The 26,940-nt window shown below is 40.6% G+C and overlaps 1 protein-coding gene across 1 annotated transcript in view; it reads left to right on the forward strand.

Moving 5' to 3' along the window:
* LOC127453706 (cell adhesion molecule 4-like) overlaps nt 1-26,940 on the forward strand; it is a 256,812-nt gene that overhangs the window by 48,994 nt on the left and 180,878 nt on the right. The gene's annotated exons all lie outside the window — the stretch shown is intronic.

The following is a 26,940-nucleotide window of genomic DNA, read 5'->3' on the forward strand; positions in this document are numbered from 1 at the left end:
AGAATACATGTGGAAACATGCCACATCTCTGACCTGCCCTTTTCTTTTATTTGCTTTTGCCCTCCAATACCTTTGTCCCCTGTTGCCTTCCCTGCCATGCTCTCTACATTTCACAGTATCAGTTCATTAATGTGTAGTCAACTGCACTGTGTTGATGAGCAGATCAATCTACTAGTTCTGTCTCGCAACACAACCTCTTTTTCACACTCTATAACTAACCTACTCTCTTAAGATGACATGATCCTCTCTCCCTCCTCTATTGCTTTCTCCCTCTTTCTGATTCAATTTTTCACCTGGGTCATTCATCCGTCACACAATCTCTCTTTTCTGGCTGTGCCGTATTGCTGCTGTGTGGTGTGGGGAGATAAATCCTGATGGCCAGCAGTGCAGATCACTGGGGCTGATAGTTCAGCCGGATTGGCCTGTTAACTGGTGCTCAGAGCTGGATCTCCATTGGGAAGAGCTGGAATCTTGATCTGGTCTCTCACATTTTCTCTTTGTCAGTGCTGTAAGGGGATAAAGTCAGGGTGGTCTGTGCCAGGAGGAAGCTAATATGTTTCATGGATTTAAAGGGTAAAATTTTCTTTATGTTCTTTACAACATCACGTGCAAAAGTGCCAGCGTACTGAATATCAGCACGGCTGTGATTCAGCTGTAGGCATGAGTCTGTATTCAGTACAACAGGCCTATTGCTTTTATATAACAGTTCTAAACAAGAAGTTAGTATCAGGTAACTTACATTTTATACACAGTATGCCAGTAATTTGTCTATTTTTAATGCCCTAACAAAAATATATCCAATCAAAGGCAAAGCTGGAAATGTAAGCTTAGTTCTAGCAGGAAGATCTCGGGATTCATTCTATCAGGCATCTCATCCATTCACAACACAGCCTCTGCTTTATAAAGCTGCTCAGGTGTATCTCATGTTGCTTACTTCTGTTGTTTTCACCCCCATCCACTGATTCACCACCAGTTTAGGTCCTGCCTTGGGCATGGGTTAGCTCCGCTCCCCTGCCGTCATTGCTTCTGGCAGGATCCGACGGTTCAAGCAAGTATCAGAGCGCTGAACCGTAGAACGGGCCTTACGCCAAATGATATAAGTATGACTACTTTCATAATAATCCAAATAATCTTTTCTGATAGAATTTAGCAAACACAGACAAACAAAGTGATAAAACATGACTGTGGTGACATTTTTGTAAAATTGTATTATGTTGTTCCTTACATATTTTGCGGCAGTTCCAAGGTGAAATGTCCCCAGAGTGGCGGTAAAAGCAAATTAAATTTTCTCCCAAACAGATAAAGTTTTTAAGGTTTATCCTTTATTGAGCTTTAAATAAAAAAAAAAAACTGACCTCCCTACCCTAAACCTTAAACATAAACATAACACATAGTGTCTTAAGAAAATGTGACATGAAAAACACAATTTCTGAAGCAATCATTTTATTTTGTGGTTCTTATATGACACCTTGGGCTCATGTGTTGACTCACATGCTCTTCAGGACTTGTACCCAAGTCCTTTGCTTTGCAAGGGCAGTGCTCTACTACTGCACAGTCTGGTTACACTTCAAGCTTGTAAATGTAGTTGATTATGTAATGCAAAAGTTAAAATGTTTCACAAGTCATGCAGTGTTTTCATGTAATAAAATAACATTGTGTGAGGAACATGGTGGAAGTGTGAACTGATAATCTGTTTGTTTACTCGTGATTTGTGTGAGTTAATTGAAGTCATTGTTGTAACGCCTCTATAATTTACCAAAAATGTAGGTATAGTTAAGTGATTCTATGAGACCAGGTTGGTTATGCTCCATATCAACACACTGAAATGCTTCTTGTCCAATCAGAGTCGAAGACCGGAACAAGCAATTGTATAATCCTATTTATGTATGCCTTACTATTATATTTTCTGTTATTGCCATTGTTTTTCTATATTTGAGGGACAGTGGGAGAGAGAGAAAGACAGGAGATTTTTATTTCAGTGTACAAATAGTTCTGTAGAGAAACAACCATCTTGCTCTGTAGAAGCATTTGCTTTCTCAGGACGTTGTGATTGGCTCAGCGGGGAGGTATGAGAGAGAGGCGAATGAGGTGGAAATTAACTATTCAACTTCCCATTTGAAAATATTATCTTTCTCTAACACAGACACCAGCAAAATACTCTAAAAAACACATCTGTAACAAGCCTATAACTGTTCAGTCCACTGAAATATGAGTTGGTGGAGCTTACTGGTTAAAGATTTGGGCAGGTATACAAAAGGTTGTAGGTTCAAATTCCTGTGGGACGGTGTAGTCTCAGCCTTAGATGGCATGCCCTCAAAGCGTTCATTTACTGTCTAATACATATTGTGTGTTAAAAGTGGAATTCGGCTGGTACACAACATCTGTTAATAAAGTTAGGGTGTACAGGTGTACGGGCGCTTCCAAAGAAGAACTAGTTGTTGTATTTGCCAGAGTTTTCAAGGTTTATGCCAAAGAGTTTTATTTGAGGCAAGTATTTCACAAGATATAATTGAGTTGCCAGTATTTGGCTGAATAAGCGACAATGTGGAGCAGTCTTTATGTCGATAGTCTGGCTCTGTAAGACTAGGGACAGTCCATGAACTATCATCACTGTACCTTTGCACAAGGCAGTTAGCCCTGTAATAAGTGCCCGTAGGTAGGAAAAAAAATAGATTAATATCTCAATTGTTTTTCCTGGACAGCAATGAGATTAAATCACCCTACTTTCATGAAAAACAGAACCCAGTAATGTGTCCTCTCTAGAGTTCCAGAAGAGATCTTTGGAGAAAAATGTCAGCTAAATATTAAATAAAATAAAATAAATTAAAATATAAGCTTTTTTAATATTCCTCTAATTTGCCTGACATATGCCTCTAAGTTATGATTTTTTATAACAACATAGAACACCTGAGCAAAAACAAACAAGGTTGAAGTTTATTATCTTGAACTATTATACCCACAAATTGACATTCAAAACTGACTGTAGACTCTTTTTTTATTAAACTGGCATTCAAACTTTTGTCTTTGTCGCATTATTGGTTCATGCATAGTCCCGGAGGTCTTTATGAAGAGCCAATTTAGTGTGTCTTCACTAAATTTGAACCTACTGTAGTTCATTCAAGCTCCCTACAGCAGCAGTCAAATAGTATGTGCTTCCCCCTAGAAGCAGAATCTTTAAACTGAGTCACCCTCAATCAATTGAAGCCTATATTGGATGTCTTCTCCCTGGGGTGCATTTAGACAGGAGAGGAGGAATGGAGGAGAGATAGGAGAAATCAGAGCTGCAGGGGCCAGATTCACAAAACGTTCTTAAGAAGAAATTTCTTCTTAACTACCATTTTCTTAATTTGTAACTTAAGAAAAAAGTTACAAATATTTTGTATTCCCAAATAAACTTCATAAGAAAGTTCTTTTTTATTAAAGAGCACCTATTATGGTTTTTCAAATATTACCTTTCATGTAGTGTGTTATATAGCTGTTTGTGAATGTAAAAAAAGTCTGCAAAGTTTCAAAAATCAAAGTGCATGAAATATGGAGTTACTGACACCCTTAAGAAAGAACCGATTCTGAACACATGAAACGAGTCGTTAGTAATTCCATACTTACTTCCTGTACTAACCTACCTAATTTGGTAACAAAAAAACCGCCTCTGGTCTGTTTACATGTAGAGCTAGTGCAGGCTGTTAGCCTGTTAGCTGTTAGCCTCTGCTAACCGGCTAACTCACGTTATTGTCAAACTACATATAAACTTACCACTGAGAAACGTCCTGTTCTCGTCGTGCTTGCAATGGTGGTTCGGGTTGATCTTCTGATGTATCACTATCGGACTTGGGCTCGAATTGGTAAGGTAAAACAGACATTTTTTCAGATGGACCTGAAACTCGGATATGGTAGTGGCCGTTTCCTTTCCGACACGCGCTGTAAGCGCTAGACCATTCACAACAGACTGGGACATCTGACCAATCAGAGCAGAGTAGGCTCTCTGAAAGGAGGAGTTTAGAATGAATCCTTTAGAACGGATCATTGAACGAGTCGTTTGAGACACTGGGAAAAAAAGGTAATGCTACAATTTAAATTATGAGCAAATTAAAGTGTTTTCGGACCTTGGATGCATGTAAATCTGTTGTATGAGACCTTTAAAACAAAATTAGGCACATTTAAAAACCATAATAGGTGCACTTTAAGAAAAAACTTAAGAAGCATTCAAATTCTCGAAAAAATGTTTCTTAAATATCGTCGCAAGTAACATCTTAAAGTTAGGATAACCTCACAGTTGTCTTAAATCCTAAAAGGTAAGATATTTAATGAATTTACTGGGTTTTTCATGTTGAGTCTGAAGTCGCAGTGGGCTGTTTACATAGAAATGTTATTTTAGACCAAAAAACATTTTTGATTGTTTTGTGTTTAATTATATTTTTATTTTCAGCTTGTAAACCATGTAAAAGTTATCACCAAATTCAAACAATAAATGTTGTTTTGAATCTTCTTAACGTGGTGACTAATAATGCTAATTCAAATGGATGCGCTGCATATAGTGCTCTCTCTCCACGATCTTTAGAGTTCATAGAAACAATAATTATAATATTAGAAAGCTGAGACTTTCTTTTTCACCCCCATCCACATCCCTATCGGAGTTGGGCACAGCGGAGACAGCCTCCGCCACCTTTTCCCATTTAACCACTTCGTAATTTCTGACATGATATTATTATCAAGCTTCCCAATGAGAACTTTTCCTTGCAGTAGTTTCCTCAACAAGAACATCCAGCTCTTGTCTACTGAAGTTTTTGTTTCTTTTCTTTTCCTCCAAATTAAATAAAAAAAATAAAAGTTATCAAATGGTTAGCAGCAAGTAAATTCTCCTATGACAGTTAATGTCGTTAAACTAACACATCTCATGCACTTATCGCAAAGTGCTTGCTACTTAAAAAAATAAAGGTTAATAGATAAATGTATTGTTACAATCTACCAGTGTTGAAGTATGTTGAAGTTTTCCTGACTAACCACTGGTGCCACCATGATGATTCAAATTGCCGCTGGACTGTTTTCTGGTTCTGGCCTTCATAAAAAATTACCAATATGAATTTTCCAGACAGAGAACAACAACCATTTTAAGTGTTAGTTAGATAAAAAAATGAGTTCAGTCTCAACTTATGCAGTTGTTGGCTGACTTAACAACTCAATGTAGTTGATGATATCAACTTAACTAACTTCGGTTCATAGCTTTACAGCATCCACCCACTCCTTATACTTTGACGAGTGAGGCACTGTCAAAAAACGGTCATCGCGCCTCTCTCTAAAGGATCAGCAATATGGAGCCACATGATTTTTTTTTGACAGTTTAAAAAAACCAATTTGTATGATAAACGTATTTACATTATCCACTAATAACATATGTCCATGCAAGTGAAAACACTGAAGACTGAAAAACAAAAACAGCTGTCCGTTATGAATCGTGGAACACTTGTTCCACGTTCAGGAAAAAGGTGGATAACCCTGAAAACAAAGAGTAATATACAGATTGCTCTAGAAATGTGCAAACTTTAAGTCACGAGTCAGGACATTTGCATTTTTTGCAACACCCTTTTTTAAGACAAGATGCCATAAACCTCTCAAACTTTGACAAATTCAGCAAGGTTTTTTTATCTTAGCCTATTTACGTCCTGCTGTCTTCTAAACTAACTTAAAACATGTGACAAATAAATAATAGGCTATAAAACTGTCAATTGTACACATGGTGTGTTAAACTATAGAAAGCCGGAAGGGACAAAAATAGTGTTTTTTAAAATCACGTTTTAAAGTACATAGTGTAAAAAGCATGCAACTTCTGATCTTTAAGCATATATGAGGCTGAGACAAAAGTTAGTGGGACTTTTTAATTTTAGTTCCAGCAATATTTAAAGATTTACCTAGATGAGTGCCTAGATGAGCGCAGTTCTTTTTAGTGTTTTGACATATTTCATAATAAATCAGGAAGTTGGGGCAGGACATGTTGAACAGCTCGTCCCTTTTAAAAAAATAGCCAATAGGCTTAAGTTTACAGTCGCAGCCGAAAATACCAAGTAGGTATAGCTACAGGACGGAGATCTCCAAATGGTGGCGTAACCTCCAAAAGAGGGATGGGTTACACCAAAAGGGGGTTGCGCCAACTCCAAAAGGGGGCGTCACTTCCACTCACAGTTAAGTTTATTGAAAGGATTTAGGTTAGGGGTTCCCTATATCTTTGCTGGTGGTTTGGAGCTCCCGCCCCTTTTTGGAGCTCTGGCTGCAAGAATATCCTTCTCAAAAATACACCTCTTCAATATTTCTGAACTAGGTTTGTGTACATGTTAGGCACTTGAAGGGGCAGGGTTAAAACTGACCCAAAAACTTTTGGCTATTGGTTTAACTGCAGAGCAACCTTGCATACGTCAGCAGAGAAGAGTCAGTCATATCAGTGGAAGAGCAAGATGACATATTGATTAAAGATTCTTCTTCTTTCAGCTGCTCCCATTAGGGGTCGCCACAGTGGACCATCCATGATCTGCATATTTGACTTGGCATAGGTTTTACGCCAGATATTTTGATTAAATATTACATGGTAAAAAAAAAAAAAAAAAATATATATATATACATATATATATATATATATATATATATATATATATATATATATATATATGGATATGGATGAGTTGTTCACTATAAGACCAGTAACCCCAGAAAATAAATAGGGACAATTTTGATTATATGCTGATTTTAAACAGGAGTTAAATCATCTCAGCTGTGGTCATTCAGTGTCAGTAAACAAACCTACTACCATGGAACAACTTGTTGTCAATGAAACAGTCTGGAGCAGATAAGTGATCAAATCCTCTGAGACTCTGGATAAAGTTGTCGACAACACATCCAGAAGGTGTGAGATGGATGGATGACAGAAATGTGTGCAAGAGGTTTGAAACTAACACTGTGACTCTATTAATCTGTCAGCATTTGTGCAGTTTTTCACGGGCCACATCCTCTACTCTTCTTGCATGCTGTGTTACATCGACCTCTTCCTACTGAGCGGTACAGAGAGATGATGTAATGCTCAATCTGTCTATAAATATCGCCTCATTGAATTGATTTTGAATGCCTTTCTAATGGAGCGATATGTTGTGGGTTTGTGTGCAGCCATAGGGTATTGGGGTATGCATGATACTCATGGTTTACAGTATATTAGGCCATGACAGTTAATCACTACACCCACAGAGTTCCATTTAAGCAGATGATCTCTTTATTTAAATCTTCTCCATGATTTGTTTCGTCTATTAATGTTTGGGTGAGGAGATGAGTTCTAAGGGAGTTTGTGTTCTGAGATAGAATGAAAGTTTTGAGGAGCCAGACAGTGGCTCAAAACAAAATACAGTACTGTATATGGACACTACTTCACACTTAAAAATGTTTCAGTGTCATTAAATTAAATAGACAAAAATGTCAAACCAAGTGGCATCTGCAGACAAATGATGCTATCTACTCTAAGCACTAACTTTTCTTAGCAATTTTGGGAATTGCTTTAAAACCAACTGTTTTTAAGGTAATATTAATAGATGTATAAAGTCGGTTCCTCTCAGGTGCGCATAGGTGCTGTACCAAAGTAACAACAGGTGTAGTTTTAACAAACCCAAGAAACTTCTTATTGCTAAAGATTTAGCGTGTTATCTTTCTTTAAAATAAATGACACTTGCTGTGATATTTTGTTATCTAATGCAATGACATTGATACATTTTTAAGTTGAGCTTATAAGAGCACAAATACGTTTTTGGGCCACTATCGCCATATGTGGAAATTGAATGGGCGGGATTGTGCTTTGACAGTCCTAAAGAGTGACAGCAGCAACAGCCAATCAATAACATCCCTCAGCACGGCTTTGACAGACAGATGGCAAATTAAAGAACAGCGTGACTGCAAGACAAATGGACACAATCAGATCTGCAGAGAGAAGAATGGCTGTTAGGGACAAACACACACATGCACACACAGTTTCACAGAAGATGAGCCCAAGACAAATAATGTAATTCATTCAGTGGCAGAGGGATGGAAAGCAAGACAGAAGCCATGAAGAGGAAAGTGAGGGAGAAAGTTATTATGGTGGGGAGATGGGGATGAGATACAGTCAATATTAAAACTCTAGTTTTACTTGTGCCTAAATCACACTTTCTCCTCTATTCTTCTCCCCAGTGTTCTCTCACACAATGTAGGACTAACATTAATTTTTAAAAGTCAATCTGCCTCTTGGATCTGGAGCTTGTGTCCTTACTCCCTCTGTACCATTAACTATTTATAAATATTGTACCAATAATTAACACAATTCATAATGCAATAGTTATAAGAATTGACTTAATAAATCCACAGGTTTGTAATAATAAGCTAAAAGTTAATTAGTAGTAATATTATTTATATAAAAATCATAAACATTAAGTCATTTAACATTAACTAATTTATGGGGCCTGTGTAGCTCAGTGAGTATTGACGCTGACTACCAACCCTGGAGTCGCGAGTTTGAATCCAGGGCATGCTGAGTGACTCCAGCTAGGTCTCCTAAGTAACCAAACTGGCCTGGTCCTCATGGTCACGATTAGGGGTTCTTGCTCTCAGTGGAGCACATGGTAAGTTGTGCGTGGATCGCGGAGAGTAGCATGAGCCTCCACATGCTGTGAGTCTCCGCGGTGTCATGCACAGCGAGCCACGTGATAAGATGCGTGGATTGACTGTCTCAGAAGCTGAAGCAACTGAGACTTGTCCTCCACCACCCGGATTGAGGTGAGTAACCGCGCCACCACGAGGACCTCCTAAGTAGTGGGAATTGGGCATTCCAAATTGGGAGAAAAGGGGATAAAAAATAAATACAAAAATTAACTAAGTTAACATTATAACCTTATAACCATTATAAAACTAAGTAAAAATAAATTGAAACAAATTACCTATGAAAAGATGTTAAACAATTTTAGCACTGGGGCAGTTACAGGATCATTTTGATGCCACTGGTCTGACAAATTGAGTGAGGTCTTTTGGATACAGCAAATTAAACAAAAGTTCACTTCACTTCAGCCATCTCCATGTCATCAATTTGATACCGACTCTCTCTCTGAGGGGTCTGGACATCATATGAAGATCAGGTTGAGAATGGATGTGCTGATCCCTGTAAGTATGTGACACATTTTATAGACCCGCTATATGCAGAGTAATTAAAAACAAAGAAATTGGTATCTCTCTAAATTGCATCTTAAAACTTACATGAATAGAAGTGTTGTGTTATATCTGTATGAAGATGGTCAAACTAGTAATGCTGCACTCCAGAGCCACTGCAAACAGATTATTTAGTATCATAAAAACCTTGATGCAATGCAAAATAATGAGGAATAATAGAAAAATGTGTACCTTTTTATAACATTATTTATGCCGTTTTTGTTTTTTTAAGTCAAACATCCCCTTTAACTTCCACTTCTCAAGGCTCTGATGATGTAATTCTGCCTTCATGTGCTATCGTAATTATCCTACTTCCCACTTCTGAAGTGGTAATTATGAGTAAATTGTGTTCAAGTGCTTGCTGTCAGAAAGAACAGGAAACATGGATGACGGCAGGTTCATTTATACATATTTCTTGAGGAACTTTTATTTTGACACCATAATACATTTCATTCAGTAAGCTTGCTGACGATAATGGAATTTTGGGCAAATAAAAGCTGTTTTTACAGTGTAAAAATTTACAACATGCATAGAGTGGTTGCTGATATACATAAATGAATATGACCAAAACTGCAAGCGCAAACAATTAACTTTATTTAGAAAAATTAACAAAACTTGTCATGCAAAACGGAAACTGTATTCTCCTCCACCATGTTGAAAGTTTAGGACTCCTCCCATCTCGGAAACTTGGGTACCAAAATTACCTCAGAGTTTCCTAGTCGTAATTACAACTTGAGAGGTCATTCATATGCAGCTTCACGAGTGGGAAACTTATATTTACGATAATTCTGATAGCACGTGAAGGCAGCATTAATGTCCAGAACTTCTGAAGTGCTCTGAGTTAGGTGAAGGCCTTTGCTAAAAACCCAAGTTAAATTAATATGGCATCTTCAATAAAAAATATACATAATTACCATATTTTTGTACATGATAATAAAACTACAAACAACAAATACTCAAACGTTGAGAAATTGAAACATTTCCATCACTTCCTCTCCTTGATTTTGAACATTTTAGATATTCACACTCTTGAATAGACATTGATTAATCTCTTTATATCAGTGCAGTTGGGTTTATTCAATAATGTGCTCCTGGAAACTTGTTTAGTTTCAATCCACAACAGAGATTTTAGTGATTCAAGTTTGAAATTACTTACATGGATGAAACAGTTGTGTTGACATTTATTCTTTGTTCTTGCTGTAATAAAATTGTAAGACATAAATGAAAAGCAGTTAGGTCAAAATAAATATAAATAACATAAAATTAATCAACAAATTAATTTATTTCTCTTACTTACCAGGGTAACGTTGCCCTCAAGCTTTCAGTTCAACCGACTTTCCATGACTGTTAAAATTTGAAATAGGATGTTTGCGTGTTTTGATCACTCGCGCTATGCTATGTAGATAGCATGCTCAAGTTGTATGCTGTTTATGATAAACACAATTTTTGGAATCTTTTGTTGAATTTTAAGTCAAGAATAGACTGTCCCATAGTGTATATTAACACTAAGATAAACCTGTCATCTAAAAGAGAAAAGACATTGGATCTGATCATCTGTCATTTATCCTTTTCTAATCAAACCCAAAGCTGTAGAAGTACATAATTTTTTTCTGCAGTATGAAATGCAAATGCAAAAGTAATGTAGTTTATTGTTCAAAACTATTTATAAACAAAACTCTCAATAATGTAATTTATTCATGAACATACATACATACATACATACATACATACATACATACTGTACACACTCACATTAAGCAATTGTCAACCCAAAGAACCCTTTTGTGCAAAAAGGGTTCTTTTTTCTGTAAATCTTTGTAAATAGAACCTTTTTGGCATTAAGGGTTATTTGGAGTTGAGTAAAGAAACCTAGGGTTCTATATAGAACCCCAAAGTACCTTTTTTCTTAGAGTGTAGGGCTGGGTAAAAATATAGATTTTCTGATGCATCGCAATCTCCGTTTGAACTATTTCAGTATCGATTCTTAAATCCCAATTTCTTTCACTCTATGTGGCAACCCCAGTGCAAGTAAATCACTCGCATGTGCAACCAAATCTCACACTATGCGACTAAAATGTCTATGATTAGCCTCTGACTAGTAAATGTTCAGATTTCACTAACCAGTGATTGAGTAGTATAGTGGAGAAGTTATTAGCACAGAGTTCCTTTCACTGCACGTTGAGAGTAAAAGTTTGGTTTAACTTGTTCTGTGTCCAAAGGCGAGATCCACGGATCCATTTGTCATTAAATAATGTCTCTTTTAATACCTTTCTGTTTTTTTACAGTCAGTTGTTGATTAAAACTACAAATAAAGAAACCTTTAATTCTAATCACACATGGATGCACTAAAGAAATTATACATCTTGAACACATCTTCTCTTGTTATAAGCGCTTACTGGCTGATGCTGTTAGTTTTAAAGAGACAGTACTGATTAGAGCCCGACCGATATGGGATTTTTGAGACCGATACCGATTTTAGAAGGGAAAATTCAATCTGCTACATCACTAACTGCACTGACAAACTATAGCTGGCTAACACAGCAAACAGATGTGATAAACAGGAGTGACATGGTTGTCAGGGACAGGGTTAACATTATATTAGTTATATTGAAAAGGAAAAATTATGGGGTCATTGTTTATTAACTTTCCAGTATGTATTTCACAAACTAGTTAGCAACTTACCGAGAAGACACCACTTAAATCTGTACTGCTTAACTCCGCCCTGCTTAACACTGCACCGCTTAACTCCATCCTGTCTGCAGAGCCACCGGCAGCTCAGCTCTGTAAACAGTGTCGGAGCGCGCTCTGCTGGACAAACTACATTATGACAACAATTCTAAAGCATTGTTTTCTGCATTAAATGTTCTGAAAAAAGTTTTCATATCTGCGCATATCGGTAAACATATCGGCCGACCGATATATCGGTCACAAATTATGCAAGTTAAAAAATAAAAATGTAACAAAAATATGTATGCAGCATAATATATGCAATTTCAAGACATTAATTGATGGAATAGACTGAATTTAAACATTTTTCAAAAGCTAAAATGTGACATATTTGATGAAAAACTAATGATAAAATATAATTTGTAAAATATAATTAATATTTCTGAATTGTAGCTAGAAGGGTTGCCTAGAAGATTACTTTAAAATTAAGAGCATTATCGGTATCGAATCAAATTGAGATCGGAATCTAATTGAATCGAGGGCTTGTGAATCGAAATCTAATCGAATCTGGAAATCTGAATCATTACCCAGCCCTTTTGCATACAAAGAAAATCTGGACATTTTTGGAGAGTGCTTTCAGTGATTATTATCTGTTTGCTCATCTGTAAAGTTGCGTCTGTGACATCAAAAACAACGATTTTGCAGAATCGAATCGAGAGCTTCTGAAACGGAAATCTGTATCAATTCCCAGTCCTTTTACATACAAAAGAAAACGGGACATTTTTGGAGAGTGCTTTCAGTGATTATTATCTGTTTGGTTGTGTGTAAAGTTGAGTCTTTGACATCAAAAACAGCGATTTTGCATTTTCCACGCTGCTTGTTAAATTATAAAAAGAAGCTTGTTACTGAAAAAGCTACGCAATTTTGAAAACAGCCAAGCTATTGTCACGCTACTGAAACATTTAAGTTAGTAGCATCACTACTTTTAGTTAGCCTCCCAAACACTCATCTTAATTTTCCTTTCCTCTCTCTCTCGATGCGTCTTCTGGGCTTTTCTATCCAACCTTTGCTCTCTCATTCATCCTTTGCCTTAACTCTCCTCTCTAATTTTTCTACCACATCTCCCTAGACATTTCTTATTTGCAGAGGAAAAAGTTGCTGTTTGAATAATCATGTTTGTACTGCTTAATGGTAGGCCTGCTCTCTTATTCTGTGATTCAGCCAAAAAAGCTTATCTTTTACAAACACTCTGCTCGTCAACCCCCCCCCCTTTACAAACACTCTGCTCATCTCCCCATATTCACCTCACCCCAACACAAATACAGTTAATTGTTAATGCTTGCTGTTTTGATCATATTCATTTATGTATATCAGCAACCATTCTATACATGTTGTACATTTTTACACTGTGAAAACAGCTTGTATTTGACCAAAATTCCATTATCGTCAGCAAGCTTACTGAATGATATGTATTATGGTGTCAAAATAAAAGTTCCTCAAGACACACACACGGTCAATCCAGTGAGGATGAGAAATAACTATGACAAATTAACAGTTAAGGGTCAGAGCGCACTTAACTTCACACACTAACATCACAGCACCACAAGGAGCCCCATATTCCCCTTTGCAGATGAATGAGATACACTGTAAAATTAAAGGAAAGGAGGGATGCTTAAAATGAGATCGCTATGCTTCCTTCGAGCAGACAAAATAAATGAAAATAGGGAGATTTTGTCATTACATAATCTTGGAAGCAAATGTGATTATTATGGCTACTGCTGGGATTTTATTTTTTTTCAATTTCCCTTCAGGCCCATCTCCCACTTTGCACTCGTTTTAACACACAAACAGTGATTTCTGTAATTAAAACCTGAGGTAAAAGTCAAGTCTGGTTACATTTCGTAATTGGAATATTTGTTTTCGACCTGTGTCTTTATTTACAATGGTAAGTGTGTGTTCAGTAATCTTAGTCACAGGCGAACTGAGGACCAGCTATACTTGTCAGATAGTTTGTAGCAGATCTATTTGCTTGTCAGGGTGTAGGTGTGTGTTTGTGCATTAAAGTATAACTGTGACATGCCCCTGTAGAAATTTACTGACAAGATCATTTATGTTTGAGTGTCTATGCACGTTGTATCCTGCATTCTACTAGCGTATGTTTGATAAATCTAAGTGCATCTGTATGGTATGGTGTGTGTGTGTCCACAGACATAATGTGTGTCAGACATTGATTGCAGGCCAGACAAAATACTTGCCATATGTGTGCATTTGTGTCAGTGTTTGGAGGTTAACATGTCTGGCCGGTGGCGCTGGCCTTGGGATGTGTATGAGTATCCTTGTTTATTTGTGTCTTTTTATGTAAAACAGCACTGCCATTTACAAACAGGGGTTTGTTGGTGTCGCACTTTTATCTCCATTCATTTAGGCCACAGCTGTTTGCTTTATATATGAGGTGGCATAAGGACATGTATTTATGTGTGTGTGTGTGTGTGTGTGTGTGTGTGTGTGTGTGTGTATGTGCGCACCTTTGGCTTTGTGTTTTATTGAACACAGTAAGAAAACACATTGAAATTCTCAGTGGTGAACAGATAATTTTGGGTTTCTATAGATAAAAATACCCTATTTACTGAATTCATAGCTTAGAACGACAGCTCCTCTCTCCCTCTTAAAGTGTTGCTTGGTGGAGCTGTAAAGCTGATGGCAAATCATCACTCACACCTGTCTTTCTCCTCAGCAGGGGCAGGCTGCTCTTAGCAATCAGTGCAAAGCACTGCCGGACAACTTTTAAATGTACTGGCTGTGCACGCCGGCTCTTCTCTAAATATTTAATGTAAGCTTGCGTTTTGATAGCCTGCTGTAATTACCGCTCTGCTTGTGCTATAACGCAGTCATAACTCTGATTGCCAGTGTTATTTTTAGATTTTATTCATGATAATTTCCTCTGACATAAACAGCACCTTTTCTGCACCTCATTTCTCACTTTCTAACTCTTTTCTTCAATGCTGAAGTGTGGAATTTTTTCGATGTTAAAAATACTTTCTCCTATCCCAGTTTACTGTGCAAAGTCAAATTAAAAGTACTGCATTGGTAGGTTGACTTTGTGGTGCTTTCATAACACTGCTCTGTTTGTTTGAGCATCCCCGACCAGCCCGGTGGTGCGGGACTGTCTGTTAGGAAACATGTTTAAAAACAATAATTATTTTTGCTATTTTGTTTTGTGACACTTGTGGTGTGGATATTACAAGCTTCAGCTTTAAAGAGAAATGGTGATGCTATACTTTTTGCAATTTTATGTGGCTTTTTCTCCTGTTTTCAAAAGTTTTTTGTATTTATTTTTATTTTTTTTATGAGTAGACAAGATCCTTGAATGCAAGAGTGTGGAGAAAAAGATGTAGAGAAGCAACTGTGTCTACCATCTCTTTTCAATGACTCTCTTGCTCTTTAACTCGCACACCAACTTAAGCCACATTTTCAGTGACTTTCACTCACCCTCTCTTTCCCTCAACCATCTTGAAGGAATATTCTGGGTCTAGTACAAGTTAAACTCAATCGACAGCATTTGTGGCCTATTGCTGATTAACACAATCATTTATTTTGACTTGTCCCTGGGTTACAGGCACTTAAAACAGCAAGTGGCTCCTGAAGTGAGGAGGCAGGTGACGCCGGGGTCCAATGAAACCAGGGCAGATCCGGTAGACAACCAGGAAACCAAAGAAACCAGAGCAGATCAGGCAGACGGCCAGGAGACCAAGGGAGCCAGAGCAGACCAGGTGGACGGCCATGAGACCAGGGATATCAGAGCAGGTCAGGTGGATGGCCAGGAGACCAAGGGAGCCAGAGCAGACCAGGCAGATGGTCAGGAGACCCAGAAGACCAGAGCAGATCAGGTGGATGACCAGGAGACCCAGAAGACCAGAGTGGATCAGACAGCTGGCCAGGAGACCCAGGAGGCCATCTCAGGGTAGGGACAGGATCAGAAGACCTGGTTGATGACCACAGAGCTGAAACAGGGTCAGGAGCCCTGGGTGGTAACCCCAGATTGGAGACTGGAGCCATGGAGGACTCTGAGGGCAGAGCCATGGTAGGCGGAGCTGTAGGAGGCTCAAGAGGCGAAGCCATGGAAGGCAGAGCCGTGGCAGGCTCGAGAGGCAAATTTGTAGAAGGCAGAGCCATGGCAAGCTCCAGGGGCAAAGTTGTAGAAGGTAGAGCCATGGCAGGCTCGAGGCTAAGAGTCCAGGATGACTGGGAAATGACCTCAGTGGTCGTGGGCATGAACAGAGTCTCGGGAGCGACCTCTGTGGTCGTGGGCATTGACAGAGTCTCGGGAGTGACCTCTGTGTTCGTGGGCATGGACTGAGACTCGGGAACGACCTCTGTGGTCGTGGGCATGGACTGAGAATCGGGAACGACCTCTGTGGTTGTGGCCATGTACTGACTCGGGAATGACCTCTGTGGTTGTGGGTGTAGACAGAGACTCGGGTACGACCTCTGTGGTCATGGGCATGGACTGAGACTCGGCAACAACCTCTGTGGTCGTGTGCATAGACAGAGACTCAGGAACGACCTCTGTGGTCGTGAACACTGGCAGAGACTTGGAAACGACCTCTGTGGTCGTGAACACTGGTAGAGACTTGGAAACGACCTCTGTTGTCGTGTACATGGGCAGGGACTTGGAAACAACTTCTGTGGTCATGAACACTGGCCGAGACTTGGAAATGACCTCTGTGGTCGAGAACACTGGCAGAGACTTGGAAACAACCTCTGTGGTCGTGTACATGGGCAGAGACTTGGAAACAACTTCTGTGGTCGTGAACATAGGCTGAGACTCAGAGACAATCTCTGTGGTCGTGAACACTGGCAGAGACTTGGAAACGGTAGCCTTTCCTCCTCCTCTGGACGGCCGAAGTAGGCAACGCAGGCTCTGGGGCAGACGAGGCTGGCAACGCTGGCTTTGGGGCAGATGAGGCAAGCAACGCTGGCTCTGGGACAGACGAGGCTGGCAAAACTGGCTCTGGGACGGACGAGGCTGGCAACACAGGCTCTGGGACGCATGAGGCTGCCAGCTAGTTGACCGTGGCAGGCGTGGGCATTGGCTTGTTGGCCGTGGCAGGCGTGGGCATTGGCCAAGGCAGGTGTGGGCGTTGGCTCGTTGGTTGTGGCAGGCAAGGGCACTGACAATTTGTGGGAAAGAGTCTTCGTGGCCCTACTCACCGATATCAGTGGCGGATAATTCAACTTGGAGACAAGGGCCGTGAAGGCCTTTGAGCAATGAGTTGCAGAAGGCTGGACTGTGGCATGGCATGGAGCAGACTCAGACATGGCTGTGACATGGCATGGAGCAGGCTGAGGTTTGGCTGTGACATGGTATGGAGCAGGCTGAGGCATTGCTGTGACATGGCATGGAGCAGCCTGAGGCGTGGCTGTGACATTGCATGGAGCAGGCTGAGGCATGGCTGTGACATGGCATGGAGCAGACTGAGTTGTGGCTGTGACATGGCATGGAGCAGGCTGAGGCGTGGCTGTGACATGGCATGGAGCAGACTCAGACGTGGCTGTGACATGGCATGGAGCAGACTCAGACATGGCTGAGACATGGCATGGTGCAGGATGAGGTTTGGCTGTGATATGGTATGGAGCAGGCTGAGGCGTTGCTGTGACATGGCATGGAGCAGGCTGAAGTTTGGCTGTGATATGGCATGGAGCAGACTCGGGCGTGGCTGTGACATGGCATGGAGCAGACTCAGACATGGATGTGACAAGGCGTGGAGCAAGTTGAGGTTTGGCTGTGATACAGCATGGGACGTGCTGAGGTGTTGCTGTGACATGGCATGGAGCAGACTCAGACGTGGATGTGACATGGCATGGAGCAGACTCAGACGTGGATGTGACATGGCATGGAGCGGACTCAGACATGGCTGTGACATGGTGTGGAGCAGACTCAGACGTAGAAGACTTAGAATCCGGGATCGGGATTGAGAGAGGAGGCTCCTCCGAAGCGAGTGTTTCGAGTACTAGCCTCACATATACCTCCCACGTGTGTCTCCGGAGTCTGGCAATTCCCTCCACTGGCGTGCTGTGAGTCCAATTCCGTATATGGATTTCAAAGCAGCATCATCAAAACCAGTGTGGGTGGCAACGGTGGAAAAGAAATGGGAGTACTCCCTTACTGATAAGTCTGCCTGGCTTAATTGAACGAAGAATGCTGCTATATCCATGGTGCGGTGAATTGTTCTAGCTGAGGCTGGGTATGCTGCTGGGTTTGATGAAGGAGCTGAGAACTCCGTGGTTAGTGGAAAAAAGCCACTGAATCGGTTTTTGGTGAAGTCTTCTGTAATGATGAATCAACCGAGTTGAGATCCAAGTGCAGCTTTTAATAACAATAAACGTAGTAATTCAGACAGGCAGGTGTAAATCACCAGCAGCAGTAATATCAAAGGCAGTCCAGAGGGGTATTCAATAAACAGGCAAGAGATCAGGGCAGGCAGCAGACAATCACAGGTTATATCCAGGTAAAACAAGGCAGTAATAGTAGGCAGGCAGCAACGGGTCAAAACAGGGTAAACATCCAGGATCATACACAGATAATGCAAAACCTCAGAGAATGCTTAGAAATGTCAGCCAGGGCAAAACAAGACTTCGCAATGACAGCGAGTGAGAGTGAGACTTAAATAGCTGAGTGAATTGGAAACAGGTGAATAGGTAATCATTGACAGGTACGGGGATTATGGGAAATGAAGTCCAGAGAGTTAAAGTCAATCCCCAAGTGATGGAGCCATCTGGTGGTGAGCGGGAGGAACAAAAAAGGCGGGATTCATGACAGTTAGAGTCCCGACTCACCCTGGGCCTTTCTGTGTGGAGTTTGCATATTCTCCCCGTGTTTGCGTGGGTTTTCTCCGGGTGCTCCAGTTTTCCCCCAAAATCCAATTATAGGTTAAGTGAATTGGACACACTAAATTGCCTGTTGGGGTAAGTGAGAGTGTGAATGTGTTTGTCTGTGTGTGTTAGCCATAAAATGGACTGGCCATCTGTCCATGGTGTTTCCCTGCCTTCGGCCCGAGACACCTGGGATAGGCTCCAGCACTACCCGCATCCCAACATGGGACAAGCGGCTATAGAAATGGATGGATGAATGTATGGGTGCTTTTATAAAATTATAAGCTTCACATTTCTGCCTTTAAACCCTCCAAAAATAGGCCCCATTCACTTCCATTGTAAGTGCCTCACTAAAATAAAAAAAAATTAAAAAAAGGGGAGACGAGTTGAAATTATTGTTTTGTTGTAATCAGCTTTATGCTACAAATGTTGTCGACTGAGATTAACTTGTACTGAACCCAGAATATTCCTTTAAACAGTTGCTGCCTTCTAAATCGCATAATTCTCCACTGTTCTAGACCATTTTGTAGAGTGAGTGGTGTGTGCACATTGAAAAAGCAACAATAACAAGAGTACTACGAGTCTCTAGATGATGTACTTCTTCAACCAAAATGTTGGACACTTCAACGCTCAGGCTTGCCTTACATATTGCACGCTATGGGGTTACCTGGCCACAATGTTGGCCTGACAAAACTATTGTAATTGTAGTGAATTTGGCAGCTACTGAAACTTCTGTGAAGACAATGCCTTACAAATGTGAGTTCAATGCTTTACCATCGCCCCACGCAGTGTGAATATGTACATTATTTAAGATAAAGTCGTTTGAAGTTGCCCTAATAGCACACATACATCACCCTGACGTCTAATTGATGTGTGCTTTTTCATCAGTAAGACATTTTTTTTTTTTATGTTGTTTGCTCATCTGCAATACATCTATAAGACGTATGTCAATAAGAATGTCTCGGTTGTCAAAAAGACATTCAGCAGATGTTCTCGAGACATTTATGATTTAACATGTTTGTAAATCTGATCTTTTTAAGATGTGTAGCAGATATTAATTAAGGGGTTCCTGTAGCTCAACTAGGAGAGCATGGTGCTAGTGACGCTAAGATCATGGTTTTGTTTCCCAGGGAACACACAAACTGATAAAATGCATACCTTGAATGCACTGTAAGTTGCTTTGGCATCTGCCAAATGTATACATTTAAATGTACTGTATATGTAATTATATATAGATTGTGATGCTTTTCAGATTAAAAGATCTAAAACAGACATCTCGGTCATACTATCTGGTGGCTAATGCGCTTAAGCTAGCAGCAACACATTGCATACGTTTGAAATATCACTACGTGACACTCTTAGTCAGTTAAAAGGAAATTAAGGAAGCAGGAACCAGCTTGCACTCTTCGGGGTAATTTATTTTCTGCACTCTTTTTCATAAACTCATCAGATTTTAACATAAGGAATAACACAAAAATAACACTGCCCTCCACAGCATTGCCAGCTTCAGATTGTTCTCTCCTTCACTGCCACTTGGCTCCTCTTTTATCTCCCTCCAGCTTTCACTGTTAACATAAAACAGCTGTCAGAGATTATCTTCCTCAGGTGTCAACCCTTACCATGCTCTCTCTCTCGGCCTCACTCTCCACAGACGTCGCTCGCCACGCCCCCCCCCCCCCATTTCTAGAGAGGAAATCTGCCACAGCCATCTGCGCCCCCAGCCTGTGGACCACCTCAAACTTAAAAAGCTGAAGAGCCAGGTACCAATGGGTGATCCGCGCATTGGCATCTTTTATGCGATGGAGCCACTGGAGCGGGGCATGGTCCGAACAGAGGGTGAAAGCACACCCCAACAGATAGTACCGGAGTGTGAGGACCACCCACTTGATGGCCAAACATTCCTTCTCAATCATGCTCTACCTAGTCTCCCTCAATGAGAGATTGCGACTAATGTACAGCACAGGGTGCTCCTCCCCTTCCATCATCTGGGACAGTACCGCTCCCAAACCCCTGTCCAATGCGTGTAACAACAGCCCACCACAAAGTGCAGCTTTCACCTGCGTGAACGCCTGCTGACACAGCTCCGTCCACTGGACCGGATCTGATGCCCCCTTTTTAGTGAGATCAGTCAGCGGGCTGGTGACAGTTGAATAATTAGGCGCAAACCTACGATAATAGATAATAGTCACTTCTTTGGGTTTGTCATGAGCCCCGTTCATCTCAATGACCTCAGGACAGCCCTCAGATACTGTAAATAATGATGTCATCCAGATAGGCAGCATCTTACGCAGCGTGCGGTCTGAGGATTCAGTCCATGAGCCGCTGAAATGTAGCCGGGGCCCCGAACAAACCGAACGGAAGAGTCACGAATTGGTGTAATCCGAACGGTGTGGAAAATGCTGTTTTTTTACGGGAGTTAAGGGAATCTGCCAATATACTTTCATCAAATCCAGTGTCGAATAAAAGCGAGCCGTGCCTAACCGATTGAGCAGTTCATCAATCCGAGACATTGGGTACGCCCGTACAATAATTCAAATGGGTAGAACCACGTGGAGGCTTGCGGGACCTCTCACACTGCAAACAATAGGGGCACAAGCCACTTGACACAATTTCGAGCGTCTTTGTGCACGAACTTACGAATCATATTCTTTAGTGTCTGATTAAATTGCTCGACTAAGCCATCTGTTTGGGGGTGGTAGACGCTGGAGGAAAATCAATCACTTTCACATGGTGAAAGGCATGCCTAAGGGTTTTCGTCTCACATCTGCTCCAGAGGGAAATCCCATGCAGGGAATCCTCAAGGGTGGGGGAAGCCGTGGCCCTGGCGTCATCCTGACATGGAGCCACTATAGACGGCCCTGGCACCGCCCGCCCAGCCAGCAAATCGCCCATTACATGCTGATACACTTTTTCACAGGACCCATCCACACAAAGCCCTCTCAATAAAGTTATAAATTCCGGCCAATTCGTACCCAAAATTAGTGGATGGGTGAGGCTGGGACTAACCGCAGCCTCGACACTATGCTTTTATTCCCGAAATGGAATTATTGTTAATTTTGAACATCCCCGTGCACACACCTTACCTCCCCCTGCCTACCTGTATCCAAAACCTCAGATTAAACCAAGCTTTGGTGAATGGAGGTTTGATTACAACCTAAATCCACCAAGGCTTGGTATGTACCTCCCTTAATATTCACAGGTATCTGGTACATTCCTGCTCGATCTGAAGCGGCCTGTGGTGTGTCGGGGATCCGGACCAATGTCCCCACCTCCATCGCTGGGCATCGGTCCTGGAAGTGCCCAGGTTCCCCGCAGCTCCAGCAGACCAGTCCAGACTTCCTGCCTGCATCTTCGGCAGCAGATTAACCAGCCTGGGTAAAGCGGAGAGAAATAGGGGAAACTGGTGGGTTAAAAGATCCCTGGGCCCAGGGAACCTGTTTAGGGAGTATAACTAACCATTTTTGGGGAATAGGAACAGGATGAGGACAAGAGGAAGGGGAGGGGGATGACAGGGAGAGAGAGAGAAGAGAAGAAGGCTCGCTGGCCACCGGAACTGCTGCCAAGTGGTCCTCATTCTGCTGGACAGCTATATCCAGCGATGCTGGGCAGTGGCACTGTACCCATTCCACCGTCCCCTTCAGTAGCCGTGTTATGAATTGTTCCAGCACCACCAGATTGACTATGGCCCTGGCATCACATTCTGCCATCAGCAACCACCGCTTGCAGGAGTCACAGAGCTGTTGCGCTAAGGCAAATGGGCGGTTGAGCTCGCCAAGCATCAGGGACTGGAACCTCTGGCAATGTTGTTCCGGACTGCGACCAACCCGCTGCAAGATGGCTTGCGGCAGCTTCTCGTAGTCCAGGATCTCCTCTCCTGGTAGCTGCTGAGCCATGAGCTGGGCCTCACTGGTCAACAGCGGCAAGAGGAGGACAGCCCACTGGCTGTTGGGTCATCTCTAGGACTCGGCCGTCCACTCAAACAGCTCTATAAAGGCCTCCGGATCATCCTGCGGACCCAACTTCACAAGTGTGACGTGGGGGATGGCTGAAACTGTGGCCGGGGTAGTGGCTGCAGTTTCCTCCTGGGGTAACAAGCTCCGCAACACCTGCCTGTCCTCCGCCTGGGTCTGGAGGAGCACCCGGAACCGCTGCTCCTGCTCCCCGCACTGATCTAGTAGGGCCTGGTCGTGGGTTTGATGAATACCAGCAGGGGTCCTGATTATCTAGGCCAGCACGATTTCATCCTTAATCCCGGGTTTCGGTACCACTGTGACACTCTTAGTCAGTTAAAAGGAAATTAAGGAAGCGGGAACCAGCTTGTACTCTTCGGGGTAATTTATTTTCTGCACTCTTTTTCATAAACTCATCAGATTTTAACATAATGAATAACACAAAAATAACACTGCCCTCCACAGCATTGCCAGCTTCAGATCGTTCTCTCCTTCACTGCCACTTGGCTCCTCTTTTATCCCCACCAGCTTTCACAAAACAGCTGTCAGAGATTATCATCCCCAGGTGTCAACACTTACCGTGCTCTCTCTCTTGGCATCCTCTCCACACACTACTTTCCACTGAAGAACAGCAATTGCTTCTCTGTAGTATAAAAACGTTAGTGTTCCAGAGTATCATTAGAGTATCACTGGCGTTCGGATTGAATGCGCTGTAGTGCTAAAAAAGCTAAACGCAACACAATGCATATAGCAGAACAAATGTGTCTTGCAAAGTGCTATTAAGAGTTGACATTCTTTTTTACATGATACAGCACGTAAAAAATTATTTTGTTTGCGTGCCTTTAAAAGGACAGTTCAGATTTTTTGTCATAATTTCTGTTTTATAGGTTTAACACAGCAAAATCAAGTTCCCCCTGGGGTGCACATAACACTGGTTGGGAATCACTGGTCTAAATAACTATTTGAATAAAAGTTGACAGTGAGATCGTGAGTGAAAGGAAGGAAGACAAGAGAGATAAGAAAGATAAAGAAAAGTCCCTTTCATTTCTTCCCCACTTTCTTCCTATCTTTCTCTCGTTCCCTCTCTCAGGAGATGAGGCTTTAGAACTGTATGAAAATCCACCTCTTCTCTCTTTCATTCTGCTCTCCTTTCTCTTCTTTCATCTCTTTTTTTTGTATGTATCTTGCTTTTCAGTGCATCACTTCAACATCTAAGCTCTTTTCAAAACAGTGTATATGTGAAGCAAGCAGTATTAGGGTATAAGACACAAGAAAATATTATATTTCAACCCCAGCTGCAGGTAATGACAGCCATGCTGACAGATGGACAATACAGCACGATTGCTAGTGTGATATTGCCTTTATACAACAGTTCAATGAACAAGTAAATAAATAAGGAAAAACTAAGGACTGTTCCAAAAAACTCTTGTGTCTAGAACTACTTTCTTACACCACAGGACCTGCTGTTGCAATTTAAAAATATGCACCCAAGCCTTTGTTACTAATAAAAAAAAAACACACTTTAGAACTAGTAATGACAGCTTAGGCTGTTTCTAACAAATTATTAGAGAAACAAGGATGTGTTTGTGTTTATGAGAGAGAGTGATCACCAGAGTCTGTTAGTTTAACTCTATTCCCCAGCTGTACTGTAGTGTGATTGTAATCCGCTTCGATCGGGAGTGATGCTGCCAAACATGCTATTGGAATTATCCTTTTGAGTATTTCACTCACATTTAAGTGTTTTGCTGTCGGAGAGAAAACATGGAGGACGCCAGTTTCATTCTTGTATATTTCTTGAGGAAATCTTATTTTGACACAGACACAGAAAGCATTCTGTCCTCCTCCATGTTGAACATTTATGTCTTCTGCCACCTTGGAAACTGGGTATCAGGTAGGCCCCCTGAGCGTGTTTGATTACTCCTTCTGTAACAACTCTCAGCTTTGATTGGCAGTAATGCTGAAGCTGTTAGTTTAACTCTATTTCTCAGCTATAGTGTCATAGTAATCGTAAAAACGTACGCACTGACTGACACTGTTTGTCAGTGTTAGCGCAACTCCCTCATAGCACAAACAAGAAGGTCTTTTGTTGTCACCTGCTGGCTCAAATCTTTAATGTTGCAGGCAGGAATGACAATTCACTTATCTATCTGATCTTACACATCTGCACTGCTCTTACATGTTACTTTGGAATGCCATGAACACAAGCAGAGTGATACAAACAGTATATCATCCCACTTCTGATGGTCTGAGCTATCAGCATTCTTGGAATGCCTCTCGTCCAATCAGATTCAAGGACCAGAACTAACTTTTGTATTATTCTCATTATACCACGGGTCTGTTGAATGCTTGATTCTGATTGGTTCATGGATGTTCTAAGGTGTGCAATTATTTTTCAAGTAAATGCACGGCTATAAAGTAGTTCCAGGTCTTGACCGCATAACGGTTCCATATCACTTCGCCAAATTATTTCAGTTATTTCAAAGAGCCCTACAGGCTACCAAAACAAAATAACCATATAAACAAAGTCATTGGTTAAAATAAATCGGTTAAGAATGTCAAACAATGTCTAAAATATCCTACATATATTTCAATTTCAGTTAAAAAGAGCCCTCGCGCTCCTTCGTCTCCACCGTATTACCACCTCGGGTGTGCATTATTTTTAAACAATTCAACGGTCCGTCGTCAATTATTCCTTACTTATTGTAAAATAAAATAAAATGCTGTTACACAAAGATATTTTTATACAAATCAGCAAAAGTTAAAGATAGTACCAAAAGAGTACTAATATGATGTGTAAATACTTTACAATTTAAATAATATTTAATTTTTTTCAAGTTGCAGTAATGAGAGTCTCATAATGGCCATCTATTTTTTCGCATTGCGGTAATGAGGATTGATGGGTAAAATGTACATGTCTGTCATGAAAATAATGTCACAAAGTAAACTGTATTAATTGCCCTAAAAATAGGCTTCATTTTCTATGTACAAAATATAATTTCTTATTTGTTTCTTTTGATTTGGGTGTAAAATAGGACCAGGACATATCCACACGGGTTTTGCGAGAATCACCTATATTTGGACACCATTACAATATAGACCCTTCTCTGTGGATATAGGCTTAACCAGTCTATGATCAAAAGTTGAGCCTTTTATTGGTTGATTTAACCCGTCAACGTGTGTAATCCTTTGTTTCACGGGTTAATTGAACCCCAGGCATTGTTCGTGCTTCCTACGTGTATTGCCCGAGGCCAGAGTAGTCACCGTCTGAGATACTAAACATCCTACATGCTTGAACAGCTGTGGGTGTTACGAGATAATGATACAATTTCTATGTACAATGGATATTCTGCTTATGTTTTCTATTCCAAAAGGCCTGTTCTGGTTTTTCAGTGGTCGATACATTGTGTAAAAAGTGTGTTATAGACAGGGTTGGGAGGGTTACTTTTGAAATGTATTCCACTACAGATTACAGAATACATGCTTTAAAATGTAATTTGTAATGTATTTCATTAGATTACTCAAGGTCGGTAATGTATTCTAAACACTTTTGATTACTTCTGTAGCACTAGTAGATTTTTTCACTTGACTATAAAAACTCTGCCAGTATAGTAAGACAAAATACACATGTTAAAAATACATTCTCTGAAAAACCTAAATATCTTATGCAGTGTTGTTTCTAAAACAAGATAAATCAAATTGATCTTGTTTTAAGGATTTTTAGATATTTTTACAGGAAAACAATACAAATATTATTATCAAGAATACGATTTTTGCCATAATTTCAAAGGTCTTACTAGAAAAAAAGAAATTATGACCCAACTTTAATTTTCTTGATAAAAAAATATGATTGTGCCTGGTAACATGTGCATGTAAAATGGCTAGAAATAGCATTTTAGCTTAGCTAAAAGCTGACAATTTACACAAGGTTTATTTCTATTTCTACTGCTCCAAACTTACTTCAAACTTACTTCTCTGTCTGCTCGTATGAATGTAACACATCATAAGAAAGTGTTTCACCGCTGTTCAATTGCACTTTGGATCACATCATTTATATGTATAAATGTTTTCCATCTGAAAGGACTAAATATTAAATGAAACAAATGACAATAAAATGCAAAGTAATCTCTTCAGTAATCAAAATACTTTTTGAATGTAACTGTATTCTAAATACCAATGATTTAAATTGTAACTGTAGTGGAATACAGTTACTTATATTTTGTATTTTAAATACGTAATCCCGTTACAT

The sequence above is a fragment of the Myxocyprinus asiaticus genome, chromosome 16 (assembly GCF_019703515.2).
Source record: "Myxocyprinus asiaticus isolate MX2 ecotype Aquarium Trade chromosome 16, UBuf_Myxa_2, whole genome shotgun sequence".
NCBI classification, from domain to species: domain Eukaryota; kingdom Metazoa; phylum Chordata; class Actinopteri; order Cypriniformes; family Catostomidae; genus Myxocyprinus; species Myxocyprinus asiaticus.